The following is a 14,033-nucleotide window of genomic DNA, read 5'->3' as shown; positions in this document are numbered from 1 at the left end:
TTAAATAGTTCTTTTCTTTTCACTCTGTCGAATGCCCTTTAAAGTCTATAAAGAGAGTGACTGTCTGTTTTCCATATTCGTGACATTCTGCAAATATGTCACAGTACTACGTCCTCTCCCAAATTCACATTGGTATTCTCCAATTATATTCTCATAATTTGGTATTAGCTTATTTTAAATAGTATTTTGTATGCTATGTTGAGCAATGCCTTTTATATCTTATGCCCCTATAGTTCTGACACTCACTTTTATCTCCTTTCTTAAATATAGGACATTATGACTCTTCGGTCCAATCTGTTGGCATTGTTATGGCTATCTATAAATTTGTTGATTTCCAGAGATTGCAACATCGGTTACTTAAGCCACTTTGCATCTGAAAATACTTAAATAAGGGATACATTTAATGTAATAAAAGCGTTTTGGTAAAATTTTGGATTGTGATTTAGGCCACTGTTACTCTGAGCCCTCTCAAATGTTCAACCTGTATTATTCATAAAACAACCTACATAATTTAGTTCGTTAAACTCATGTCGTTAAACATCTTTTAAAAATATAAAAACATACAGGGTGTTCCATTCAAAATAAAGTTTTGGACTATGTTAGTCTTGAGTCTTGAGTGAATCACTTTGTACATTTAAATTTATCTTTAAAAAGCCCACATTTATATATAAAAATCGAGGGCTCTCAGCGATTTTTATAATTTCTTAAAACAAGGACAGAAATAATTTTTTTTCCATAAGTGCCTTCCACCATATATAAATGACTCTCAAACGTTAAAAATTTGTTGTAAAATACCATCCACTTATCACTACACTGAAATTTCCATTATTATGCTTTAAAATAAATATATTATTAAACGTACACCGCACACATCTTATGGAAAATATAATGTCACTCAAATGAAATAAAATTTACATGAATAGATGCGTCCTGAAATTTCAATAATTTGATACCATTGCACCAACTCTGAATTTTGCTTAATTAGGGCGTTAATTGTAATTAAAGTTTATAGAAATTGCATTTTGAAGTCCATAAAACTGGCATTCATAAATAACATTAGTCTAGAGACTATTGAAAACAGTATATTCACCACTAGTTTAAGCTAATTAGAGGCGGTACAACTAACCAAATTATACCTACTTTATTATCAAAAATAATAGGAAAAGATAAGAGTAAGCCTCTGCCTTAATCCCCCGTGAAAGATTTATGGAGTAACCGAATCACAAGATCTTTTTTCTCTCTTTGACACACGTACATTCCTATTTGATTTTAGATTTATTTTTATCAATTTACGCTCTTGTTAATCAAACTACAGAGTAGGCGCACTGGTATTGAAATTTCAGGACGCATATATTCATGTAAATTTTATTTCATTTGAGTGACATTATATTTTCCATAAGATGTGTGCGGTGTCCTTTGTTAAAAGTTGTCACAGTTTTAAGTAGATTTTAAGTAGATGTTTTTAGAAAATTCTCTTTACGCTCATATCTGTTGTTTGATGGCACTTCGGGTGTACTGGAAATTTTTAAAATTAGGTAACTAGATATCTGAAAGACAAACTATTATGCTTCCATTAAGTTTTGTAAGTACAGTAGCAAAATATTACTATTAATTATACCCAAGGCTGTTATTAGATATACACAAAAGGAATACTTGTCTTATGAAGTTACATTGTATATTTTAACTAGATACTAATTTGTGCATAAGTAATAAGTTCTTGTATTATATACAGGGTGTCCAAAAGCTCTCCTTACAGACGAAGACCGCAGACTCCTCAGATAATTTTAAGACAATTTAACCCAATTCACCTAGTCCGAAAACGCTTCATAAGGGAGCTAGAGCTCTTTGAAGATGGCGTCTTCCTGCTTAAATACCTGCAGAAAGAGTCTATTTAGAAAAACGAAAACTGGTACACCTGTTTGTCTTCCAGAGATCAATCGATTCCATCAATTGCGAATTTATAGTACCGGTCATATGCGTTCGTTTTTGAATAGGGCAGCGGTTATTTTATCACATAACTTTTTTGTCTTTAACTTTTAAGCATTTTTGACACTGGCTTATTAAATTGTGAGTTATTATAGTACTAAAAGGTACTATTGCTTTAAGTCGGTAAAATACACCATTTTCTAGAAAAATCAATTTGAAAATTTTTCGTTTTTGAAAATTATTTTCAAAATAAACTATTTAGAAAACAACAACTGGTACGTTTATTTATCTTCCAGAGATAAATCGATTTTGTCAATTGCGAATTTCTAGTACAGGTCATATGCGTCCGTTTTGGGTAGGTCAACGATTATTCTATCGCATTCCTTTCTTGTCTTTAGTTTTTAAGCACTTTTGGCACTAGATTAATAAATTATGAGGTATTCGAGTACTAAAAGTTACTATTATAATATATTGCTTTAATTCGGTAAAATACACCGTTTAATTAAAAAAAAATTTCAAATTGAAAATTTATAAAATTTATAAAATCCATAAACCAAATGGCGAATGGGCTCGTTCCAACAAAGAAAAAGCGGACGTCTTTGCTGAACATCTTATGAGTGTATTTCAAACCGAACCACCAGACCTTGATGAAGAAGTGGAAGAACTAATTAGCGCAGCATGTCAAATGTCCCTTCCAATCAAAAGTTTTACTTCTATAGAAGTCAAGAAAGAAATAATCAAACTAAATTCACGAAAAGCTCCAGGTTATGACTTAATCTCGGCACAAGTACTAAAACAACTTCCTCGTAAGGCCATTATTATGCTAACAGTAATATTTAATCGCATGGTAAGTTTATCATACTTTCCAAAAATATGGAAATTTTCAGAAATTATAATGATCCTTAAGCCAGGAAAAGCTCCCAATGAAGTAACATCTTATCGACCCATCAGCCTACTCTCAATCGTTAGCAAAGTTTTTGAAAGATTGCTGCTACAAAGAATATACGCAGATCATGAATTCCTAACATTACTACCAGAACATCAGTTTGGTTTTCGGGAAAATCACTCTACTACACAACAAGTTCATCGAATAGTAAATGAGATATCAAAAACTCTCGAAGAAAAGAAATACTGCAACGCTGTATTCCTAGATATCTCCCAAGCGTTTGACAAAGTTTGGCACAGAGGACTGCTTTACAAAGTAAAATTAACACTATCTAGTAACTATTTCCTCCTAATCAAATCCTACTTATCAAATAGATATTTCTCAGTAAAATTCAAAGACCAACAATCCAGCCTCTGTCCTATTAACTCTGGAGTTCCGCAAGGTAGTGTTCTCGGACCTCTGCTTTTCTCACTCTACTACGATCGCTTCCTTTGCTGATGACGTAGCAATACTAGCAGTAAATGAAGGTCATATGCAAGCCTCACAAGGCCTGCAACACCATCTGGACATACTCAGTGAATGGTACACAAAATGGCGAACTAAAATAAATAAAACAAAATCATCTCAAATAACGTTTACAAACCGCCACAACACATGCCCACCTGTAAGAATGGAAAATTTACGAATACCAACAGTAACAGAAGCTAAATACCTTGGCCTCCATATTGACCAACGTCTTACTTGGAAAAAACATATACAGACTAAAAGAAGACAACTAGACTTGAAATTTCGGCAAATGTATTGGCTCCTTGGACGCAGATCAAAACTCAACATCCAAAACAAAATTCTTCTGTATAAAGCAATAATCAAACCTATTTGGTACTACTGACTACACCTCTGGGGCTGTGAAAAGTCAACATCACTGAATATCATTCAAAGATTTCAGTCGAAAGTTCTAATATCAATAGTGGATGCACCCTGGTATGTAACTAATCAAACACTTCACGAAGACTTAAATATACCTTTCATTAGAGAAGAAATCCATCGAGCCTCGGAATCACAAAACGAGCGTACCATTCACCATGACAACGAATTAGTAAGGGAATTATTTCATAATGGCCCTGTCACAAGGAGACTAGATAGAACCTGGCCTCAGGACCTATTTTAAAACTTTAAACATAAATAGAATAAGATGAGACATCATTGGAAGCCTCTTCTTCATGACCAAAAACATGAAAAAAATTTACTTAATACTCTTTTAATGATGTAGATTGTAAATAAACGTAATTACATAAAAAAAAAATTGAAAAACCGACTAATTTTTAAATCGATTTTTCTAGAAAACGGTGTATCTTACTGATTTAAAACAAGAATATCTTTTAGTACTAGAATGCCTCAAAATTTAATAAGCCAGTGTCAAAAATTCTTAAAAGGTAAAGACAAAAAAGTTAAGGAATAAAATAATCTTTGCCATACCCAAAACGGACGCCTATGACCGGTACTAGGAAGTCGCCATTGATGGAATCGATTTATCTATGGAAGATAAATGGGTGTATCAGTTTTTGATTTTCTATATAGAAGCGTTATGGAGGTATTAAAAAAAACTAAATATAAGGCCCCATCTTCTGAAAGCTCTAACCGGTTTTAGAGCAATAAATAAATCGTCAGTTTGTAAGAAAAATTTCAACACCCCATATATCGAAAACGAAGCATTTGCGGACATACGTTTATAAAGCCAACTGTTATAATTTTTTCAAGCAGAATTACCCCTCAAAGTTTGCCATACTTATTTAAAAACTCCCTGTATTTACAGAAAACATGGCTAGTTGTTAAAGAACCTAACGTTTTCGTTATCCAACATAAGCAAATTAATCAGCAAACAGAATATTAAGAAATAATGAGGCTATAGTTGGGTTTTCATTTCAGTATTTTATAAATGCTAGAATAGTCCACAGGGTCACGCGAACTTTAAGAAAAAACTCACAGTTCGATTGGTATACCCGGTATATGTATAATGACAATTTACCTGCCTAGCAACAATATTATTACAGAGCCAGTGTTAAAAAATAAGGCTATAACATATTTTTAAAAATAATACCCTACGACCTATTAAATTTAAATAATTTATTAAATACAATAAAGTTGACAAAAATAACAACGTAAGTAAAACTACGGTTACCACAATTACGTTACGACTATTGCTGGTAAATGTACTTATTTGAAAACTAATTAATTCAAAATTCTTTCAAATTTTTTGCATATAAAGAATATTTAGTCGGACATTAAACGTTGAAGGCACCACGGGTATTGAACGCCCTCTGGAAACACGCCATTGACCTCAAGCGTTATTATTAGGCGAGCGGCATAAACGCTAATTTGAGGCTTAGAAATCGAAAAAGCGACCATGATAGGTGAATGGCAAATTTTAGTCATTCTTTATGTTTTGGAGGTCGCTGAATCAGAATATAAAGTTTATTTTTACCTAGAATTGGTGGAACATGTTTAAAAATCAAATTTTATGCAAAAATGTAAAAAATCAATTTTAATGATTTTTTATATTTACCTCACTGTATCTTTGGTCCCTGTAAATATTTCCTTTTGAAAATTTTACTGTATAATCTCTGAAGAATCTATATAAAATGAGATTTGTCCGAGATATTTAAACAAATTAATAGTCCAAAGAAATAAAATTTTTTGAGTGACACATCCCCTCCTAGCCGAAACCAAATTTTTTGAGTAGTATGGACATCTATATTAATAACCTTTATGTTTCCTGAAGCTGATTTTGATGATAAACATAGTTCTAAACAAATGAAGATCAAAAAACGGTAAATTTTCGCTTTTTTCGTCTATAACCAAAAAGTTAAACATTTTAAACAAATTTGAGAGTAAGAAACTCATAAATCGTCTAAAAAATTTTAATGTGACGTTCGCTGAATATGTTTATCCTTATTGGTTGCTTAGAAAATTGCAAAATAAAACAAAAATTGTGAGTTTTTATAAATATTCATAACTTATGCAAAAACTAACTTATAACCTTCTTATTACACGAATTTCTGAGACTTGCTGGTGCGTAAATTATATTTTAAATTTCAAAGCAATTGGTCAAATAGTTTAAAAGTTATTTAGTTTGTTTATCCCAAATTCATTTTTTTGCAACACTAAAGTCAGAAAATTATGAGGTTACAGTAAGACTTCTGACAGTTTATGGAAGAAGAACATTTATACTATTGACTTAATTAAAAAAAATGACAAAAAGTAATATTAAACAGTGCAAAATTATTTTGCAAAAACACGTCGATCTTTTGCTTACTTAAAAACAATTAGAATAACTTTTTAACCGTTACCCGTAGAAAAATTATTTTTCCACATTTGGCAAGACTGAATTTTTATACACGTTCAGAAAGAAAAACAATTGTCCTAGGTCAATTAGGGACGAAGCTAGCCCCCCCTTTTTTAATTCACATGTTTTTGAAAAATAATTATGCTGTATCTAGAACTATTTTTTGGCATTTTTTTAAATTAAATTAATTGTATAAATCTTCTTCTTTCATAAACTATCCAAAGTATTAGTGTAACTTCATCATTTTCTGACTTATAGCGTTGCAAAAAAATTAATTTGGGATAAACAAATTAAATACCTTTTAAACTATTTTAAATACTTTTTAAACCAATTGCTCTGAAATTTAGGGTATGCTGTAAGCACCAGAAGTCTCAGCATTCCGTGTAATAAGAACGTTCTATGTTAATTTTTACATAAGTTATGAATATTTATAAAAACTCAAAATTTATGATTTATTTTGCAATTTTTTAAGCAACCAATAAGGATAGACATATTCAGCGAACGCCATATTTAATTTTTTTATACGATTTATGAGTTTCTCACTCTCAAATTTGTTTAAAATACTTAACTTTTTTGTTATAGACGAAAAAAGCGAAAATTTACCGTTTTTTGATCTTCATTTGTTTAGAACTATGTATATCATCAAAATCGGCTGCAGGAAACATAATATATAGGTTATTATTATAGATGTCCATACTACTCAAAAAATTTGGTTTCGGCCTGGAGGGGGTTGTGTCACCAACAGGATATTTTTTTCCTTATTTCTCTGTATGTTACGTAACTATAATGGAAAAGTTGTTAATTTTTAAACAATTTGTCGTCAGATTTCTTTAGTTTCATGTCTACTTAAAAAAGTTGGGTCAGAAACTCTTTAGTTTATAATTTTATTCAACACAGTATTAAAACATAAGTCATGAAGAAATTTCTGTAAAATTTCAAGTCAAAATATGCAATAGGAAAAAAGTTCTGTGACTTTATAGACGAGTGGCACTCCCCCAAAAAACGCTTATTTGTCGAGATACAGACCACGGTGTGGTGAATGGCCAATTTTGATCATACTTTATGTTTTTGATGGTGCTGAAAACGAAAATAAGGTTTATTTTGAATTTTATGTTGGGAAACATTGTCAAAATAGCAGTCTTACAAAAATTCACCTCGGATACTGATTCAGATCTTAGATATATCTTAAAATGAAAAAATAATAAATATGATAGACCTTTTTCAATATATAATAATAAATAATATTATTTTGTCTAAATATTGTCCGTGGATTAGGTCCACTGGAGATACCACACAAAATACGCGCCCCCAGACTCTATCTCATGGGTGCTGGAGAAAAGGGTCAAAAATAGTTTAATTATAGCATAGGAATATTAAGATCACAATAAATTGTATGAATAAAAAAAACATATAAATAGAAAATTAAGCCTAATGTTTTGTTTTTATTGCATCCATATGAGCATGTGCGAATGTGGTCAAGTGTGGAGCGCTGTAAAACCTAGATAAATAAACAAAATTCAACAACTTTATATAAACCGGGAGATATTAACAGAAGTTCAACCACGATTTTCTAAGTCCTGCCCTTTGCAATACTGGAAGGTTAGAGAAGGCACTTACAATTTGTGAAAAAATCCACGGGTTTCCTGTGACATTTTTCTGTGAAAATTAGATTTTCCATGAATAAAAAAATTGGGAGTTGCGATGAATTTTTAAGTCCTGCCATATCCATAGAATAACAGGATACTATCTATTTTATGAAGAAAATTTTTTGGGCAGGACGGTCGCAAAAGTACTTAGGGAGTATACATATATACAAATATGTAATGAAAATAATGAAATTTTCATGATTTTCTAAGTCCTGCCAACTTAATAAATTAATTATATTTATTTCAAAATGACCAAAAAAAATATTGGCATGACGTCACCTAATGTTTAACTGCACTTGTTTCTTGGAAAATTTTGTATAAAATTTTCACTCTGGTTCCGTGATTTTCTAAGTCATAAAATAAATTTTGTTACAAAATAAATAATTTCAGTATACATTATGCAAAATGGCAGGATGTTTAGTTACACCTTTTTTACTATATATAGTTAAAAAATTTGTAAGATAATTCGTGGAAAATTACACGATTTTCTAAGTCATGCCATTTCGCACATATCTCAAGAAGGTTAATATAAATCTATTTTCAAAGAGGCAGGATGGTTGTATAGTTATTTCGTATAAAAAAATTAAATTATCTGTCTGTAAAATTATTTCAGGGTGTTATACAAACATATTCATATCACCACATTTTTCTTGAGTCATACCATGTCGAGTATGCTTAAAAAACACTAATCTAAAACCGTTTACAACTTTACAAATGTCATCAGACCATCTGGTTGGCGGACGACCTCTACTTCGATATGCTTCGTCTAGAAGAAGCATATCGATGTCTTGTAATTAGTTCCTTTAAAATAGCTGCAGAACGCTTTTATTTGGAAAAACGAAAACTGGTATACTTATTTATCTTCCAGAGGTCAATTGTCAAATGTCAATTATTAATTGTCAATTTTTAGTACCGGTCATAGGGGTCCGTTTGGGTACGGAAACGGATATATTATCGAATAACTTTTCTGTCTAACTTTTAAGCATCTCTGACACTGGATTATTGAATTCTGGGATAGTTTTGTACTAAAAGGTACTTTTGCTTTAACTCAGAAGAATACGCAATGCAGTGTTCTAGAAAAATCGATGTGAAAAATTTTTCGCTTTTTGGTTTTTGAGTTTAAAAGAATTTAGAAAAATTCTATTTAGAAAAACGAAAACTGCTACGTTTATTTCTCTTCCAGAGATGAATCGATTTTATCAATTGTAAATATCTAGTACTGGTCATAGGCCTCCGTCTATTTAAAAGTACGCCCACCAATAAAACGAGTGTGATTCATGTGCCTGAAACTTTTTTATCTTCGAGAGGCCCCACACCAAAGAAACATAAAACATGACACGTTTCATGAAAATAAAACACAGTTAAACAAATTGAAGTCCGCACACACAAGAAGCGAGTGTGATTCATGCACATAAAACATTTTTATCTTGGTGAAATCTGTTTCAGGAAAGAGATCGTGTTGTATTTTTCGGTTTCAGTTTCATTGTTTTGGACAGTTAATTACGTGCATAATATGAATTCCAACCAAGAATTTAATATTGCATTGGTTTCTGTTGTAAAGTAGAATGAAGAGTTGTACAATTATTATAACCTGTAGAGGTACTCGAATAGGTAATGATAAGAAAATATCAGTTTTCTTTAAACCAGGACCCACAATAAAACAATGTAGATGTCTGAATACTCAGTCTATAAAATTATTTAAATTTGGGAAGATGATTACTTAGTTCGTTTGCAACCAAATACGTACTATGATTATGATGTTGGGCAGTAATAAAAAGTTGCCGCAAGAGTAACAACCTCGTCATCATTACTTTCCATTGTTGGCTATACAAATTTTCATTTTGTTTCTTTGATTAGTATATAATATGAAACGGTTTCGTCCTTCACAATTCATTTTGTTTCATGTTTTACGTTTTATGTTTTACTTCACGTTTCTTTGATCTGCGGCCTCCCTTAGAAAGTAATAAAGGTTTGCCATGACAGCAACGACCTCGTCATAACTTTCCATTGTCGACTATACAAATTTTATTTTTGTTTCTTCGATTAGTATATCACATGAAATCAAATGTTTTTTCACAATTTATTTGTTTCTTATTTCAAGTTTCGTGTTTCACGTCTCATCTTTCACGTTTTATGTTATTTTAATCTGCCTTAGGAAGCATTTTCAGATTAGTTGAATTGTGTTAAATTGCCGTAAAATTATTAAATTTATTAATTGCCTTTATTGCAATTATTAATTGCCTTAAAATCAATTTGTTGTTATTAATTTATTTTGTTGCATAGCAATTTTATCCCGCCTTCTTACTTGTTCGAACACAAAATACACACGCATGTAACAGGCGCTGAGTTGCCGCACTCAACTCGTTTTCCTAATATTGTAGGATTGTAGATATTATCCTGATATTGTTTCCTATATTTGATAGCAAAATTTACTAACACTAACAACACCAAAATAACGATTTTTAAATACAGCATCTATCTACTTGCAACTTTTTGCATTGTGTTCAGGATAACATCAGGAAAAGGTGTATAATATAAAAATGGGTAGAAATTGCATTTTAGTGCATAACATGCATCCAAAAGTGCATAAACCTGTCAAAATCGGTGTATGAAGGGCAAAATTTTGTTATTTTTGAGGTTTATGGAGTTACGAATACGCAAGCAGAACCGACCTCTGAATCACCTAGTGCCCAGAGTTGCTGCTAAGGCACGCCATCTGGAGTTTCGTGGGATATCGGCAATAAATTAAAAAAAAAAAACAGAATATTCGATGGTTTTTGGGATGGCCGAACACGAATATGACATTACAACCGACCCTCGGAGCACCTGGTGCAAAGGGTGACTGATCTCGAATTTAAGAGAGTTTTTGGAGGTCGATTCTGATGGCGTATTCATGTTCAGCAACCACAAAACTCTTCGAGAAATCTACTTGCATCACTTTAGTGTCTGAAAGCCTCGAAATTTAAGAATACGGCGTGTATATCAGTCACCCCGGGCACTAGGTAAAGATCTGTTCTAATGTGACATTCTTGCTCAGAAACCCCAAAAACCACCTGAGTAATCTGTCTGTATCAATTTACTGCCGAAATTAATATATAAATATGGTATAGAAAATGCTTAGCAAATAAAAAGGTACCATAAAATATCATTTTATTATAATACTAAAATACAGGGTGTCCCATTTAAGAAAACTCAAAAAATACTCATTCCGAGTTTCAAGTTTCAACCAACCCCGTATATTAAAATTAAACATTTTGGTATACTATTAATAACTGACAATAGTAGACTATATTAAAAATCGTTTAAACATAAATTAATAGAAGTTTGGATATCAAATCACTAACAATATGTATAGGGTGTGAATGTTCCTACAAAATAAAAAAAAACGTAATTATATTTTAAACTACCTCGTATAATATTTCAAAACACTATATTTTATTAAAGAGAACATCGAGTAGAATCCAAAAATGTAAAAATATACAGGGTATTCTATTTAAAAAAACATAAATTTTTGTCACCCTGTGAAAACGGGTAGCCCTGTATATTAGAAAATACTGTTAAATTATAGTCCTATCTGTGGCACATGTTTTACCTAAATAACTTTTTTCGTATATCTTACGACAAACGAGTAATTGGACTAGCCCACACTAATGCCCCACCCTGTATACAAAATAACCATAAAACCATCCTGCCTCTTTGTATATAGACTTATATTAAGATTCTTGAAACATGTGCAAAATGGCATGACTTAGAAAATCGTTGACTTTTTCACGAATTTTCTTACAAATCTAGGACTCCTGCCGTCTTACAAGAACTGTTTAACCTTCCTGCCGAGTACCGAAAAGGTATTGATTGTATTTGAGTATTATAACTTTTTAAAGGCAGGACTTAGAAAATCACGGAATCAGGGTGAGAATTTTCCGCAGAATTTTCCAAGGGACAAGTATACTTAAACATTAGGAGACGTCATGCCAATATTTTTTTGATCATTTTGAAATAAATATGTTTAGTTTATTAAGTTGGCAGGACTTAGAAAATCATGAAAATTTCATTATTTTCATTACATATTTGTATATATGTATACTCCCTAAGTACTTTTGCGACCGTCCTGCCCAAAAAATTTTCTTCATAAAATCTATCTACGGATATGACAGGACTTAGAAATTCATCGCAAAACCCTATTTTTATTTTTTGGGAAAATCTAATTTTTACAGGAAAATGTCACAGGAAATTTGTGGATGTTTCCACAGATTGTAATTACATCGTCTACCCTTCCAGTATTGCAAAAGGCAGGACTTAGAAAATCGTGGCTGAACTTCTGTATAATATCTCCCAGTCTAATAGTGGAAATTGTTCGCTGAAAACCCCCCTACAAAATTGCTATAATGTTATTTTATTGTAAAATGAGCTGAAAAAAAGTTATAACGGCCAAAAGGAAACTTGTTAATCAATTTTCACTTATTTTTGTTTATATATTTTTTGTTGGTCACTTGATGATAAAAAGTAATAGAAACAAAATTGTAGAAAATTTAGTTTGCTACATTTGATGTCTGATTAAATTTCCTGTAGGGTTGGTAGTTTACGAGGCACAGGGCGAAACCCCTTTGCACCCCTTTTCCAAGATGGCGGCCAGGGGACAAAGGTGGCGACCCCCACAAAATTGAACTGAAACTTATAATGACCCCCCTTACACATTAAAAAGATAAAATTGACTCCTCTAACAAATACAAGCTATGGCCTAAAAAATGTAACATTTCAATGGACTACATAGTATTCGAGGTAAAAAAATTGACCTCAGACTTCCTGTTGTAGAGTTGCAACCGGAAGTACTGTTTTGAAGTCACCGAAATAGTACACGCGATATATTATTTGGCGCATCTTAGACGAGAACAAATGTATACTTCTGGTTATTACTGTAACCGGAAGTGCCACATTATAGTCTCAAAAATACTACATGTGGTATATCAATCGAGGTGTATTGAAAAGTTTAACTTGGATATCTAGAGAAAAATAAAAAAAATATATTAAAAAAGATACGTGTGAAAAAGAAGGTCTGGGATGCAGCTGCACCCGAACCGTCTTAAGAGGGTTAACTATCTCTGTGGTATTATTAAACATAACTATAAACATAACAAAACAAAATTTTTTAAGAAATTGAAGAGTCTCAGATACAGAATTCACCATTATAATAAAATTAAAATGGTAATTAGTTATTTAAATCTGAGACTTTTCGTGTTGAAAGTTCTTTCTGGTACATCCTTAATCTGCGACTTTTACAATTTATAAGACCGCAGACGACGAATATAGAAAACAAAAAGGATTCCTTTCAATCACATTCCGTTTTTATTCGTCTAGCAAAAGGACAGAAGAGGAACTTTCTAGTACTCAAATCTGAGTAAAGATAGAAAAGTAAAATATGGTTTTGCTTGTTTTTGATTCAGATGGATGCACATGCACAATCGCTAGACAGCTGTTTCCACTATTTCAGGCTTTATTAACAGCGCTAGCGTGCTTTCCTCTGAATCGAAAAGCAGCTCAACCATCAATTTAAGGAGACTTTGAAAGATCATTCAAATTCCCATTGGGACGCGATTTAGCGACCTCTCTTAACAAATTGAAGAGTAAAAAGGGGTAGTTCCCTGGGTTGGCTGTATACCTTATAGTTAAACAAACTGGAACATGAAGTAAAAACCACTTCTATGTAAATATACCTTTTACATGGAAGTGGTTTTTACTTCATGTTCCAGTTTGTTTAAATTGAAGAGTCTCAGATGCAGAATTCACCATTATAATAAAATTAAAATCATTTTAAAATTAAATTAAGGCAAGATCCCTTATGTGATTGCGGTGAAATAGGAACAACGGAACATATGATCTTAAATTGTAACACCATACAGGATAGGGTACAACATTTAAATTATGAATTGAATAAATTCAAATGTATTAAAAATCCATACAATCTTGCCCAATTACTTATATCTAAAGATATAAAAGTATATAAAACACTGTATAAAGACATTTGTAATATAGGTTTAAAATTGTAAATTATATGTATATATTTGGAAAAAAAAAATTAATAAAAAAAATAGAATAAAAAAAAATAGAATAAAAAAAATAGGAAAAAAAATAAAAAAAATTAATAAAAAAATAAAAAAATAAAAAAAAATAGAAAAAAAAGGATAAAAAAATAGAATTAAAAAAAATTATTTATATCAATAGGTAGAAGTTTTCC

At 31.4% G+C, this 14,033-nt stretch overlaps 1 protein-coding gene across 1 annotated transcript in view; it reads right to left on the bottom strand.

The window, feature by feature from the left end:
• Nucleotides 1-14,033, bottom strand: part of LOC126890321 (neurexin-1-like) — a 758,564-nt gene that overhangs the window by 174,626 nt on the left and 569,905 nt on the right. The gene's annotated exons all lie outside the window — the stretch shown is intronic.

This window comes from Diabrotica virgifera, chromosome 8, assembly GCF_917563875.1.
Source record: "Diabrotica virgifera virgifera chromosome 8, PGI_DIABVI_V3a".
In the NCBI taxonomy this organism is placed as follows: domain Eukaryota; kingdom Metazoa; phylum Arthropoda; class Insecta; order Coleoptera; family Chrysomelidae; genus Diabrotica; species Diabrotica virgifera.
Note: the sequence above shows the minus strand (reverse complement) of the source record. Positions and strands in the feature narration are given on the sequence as shown.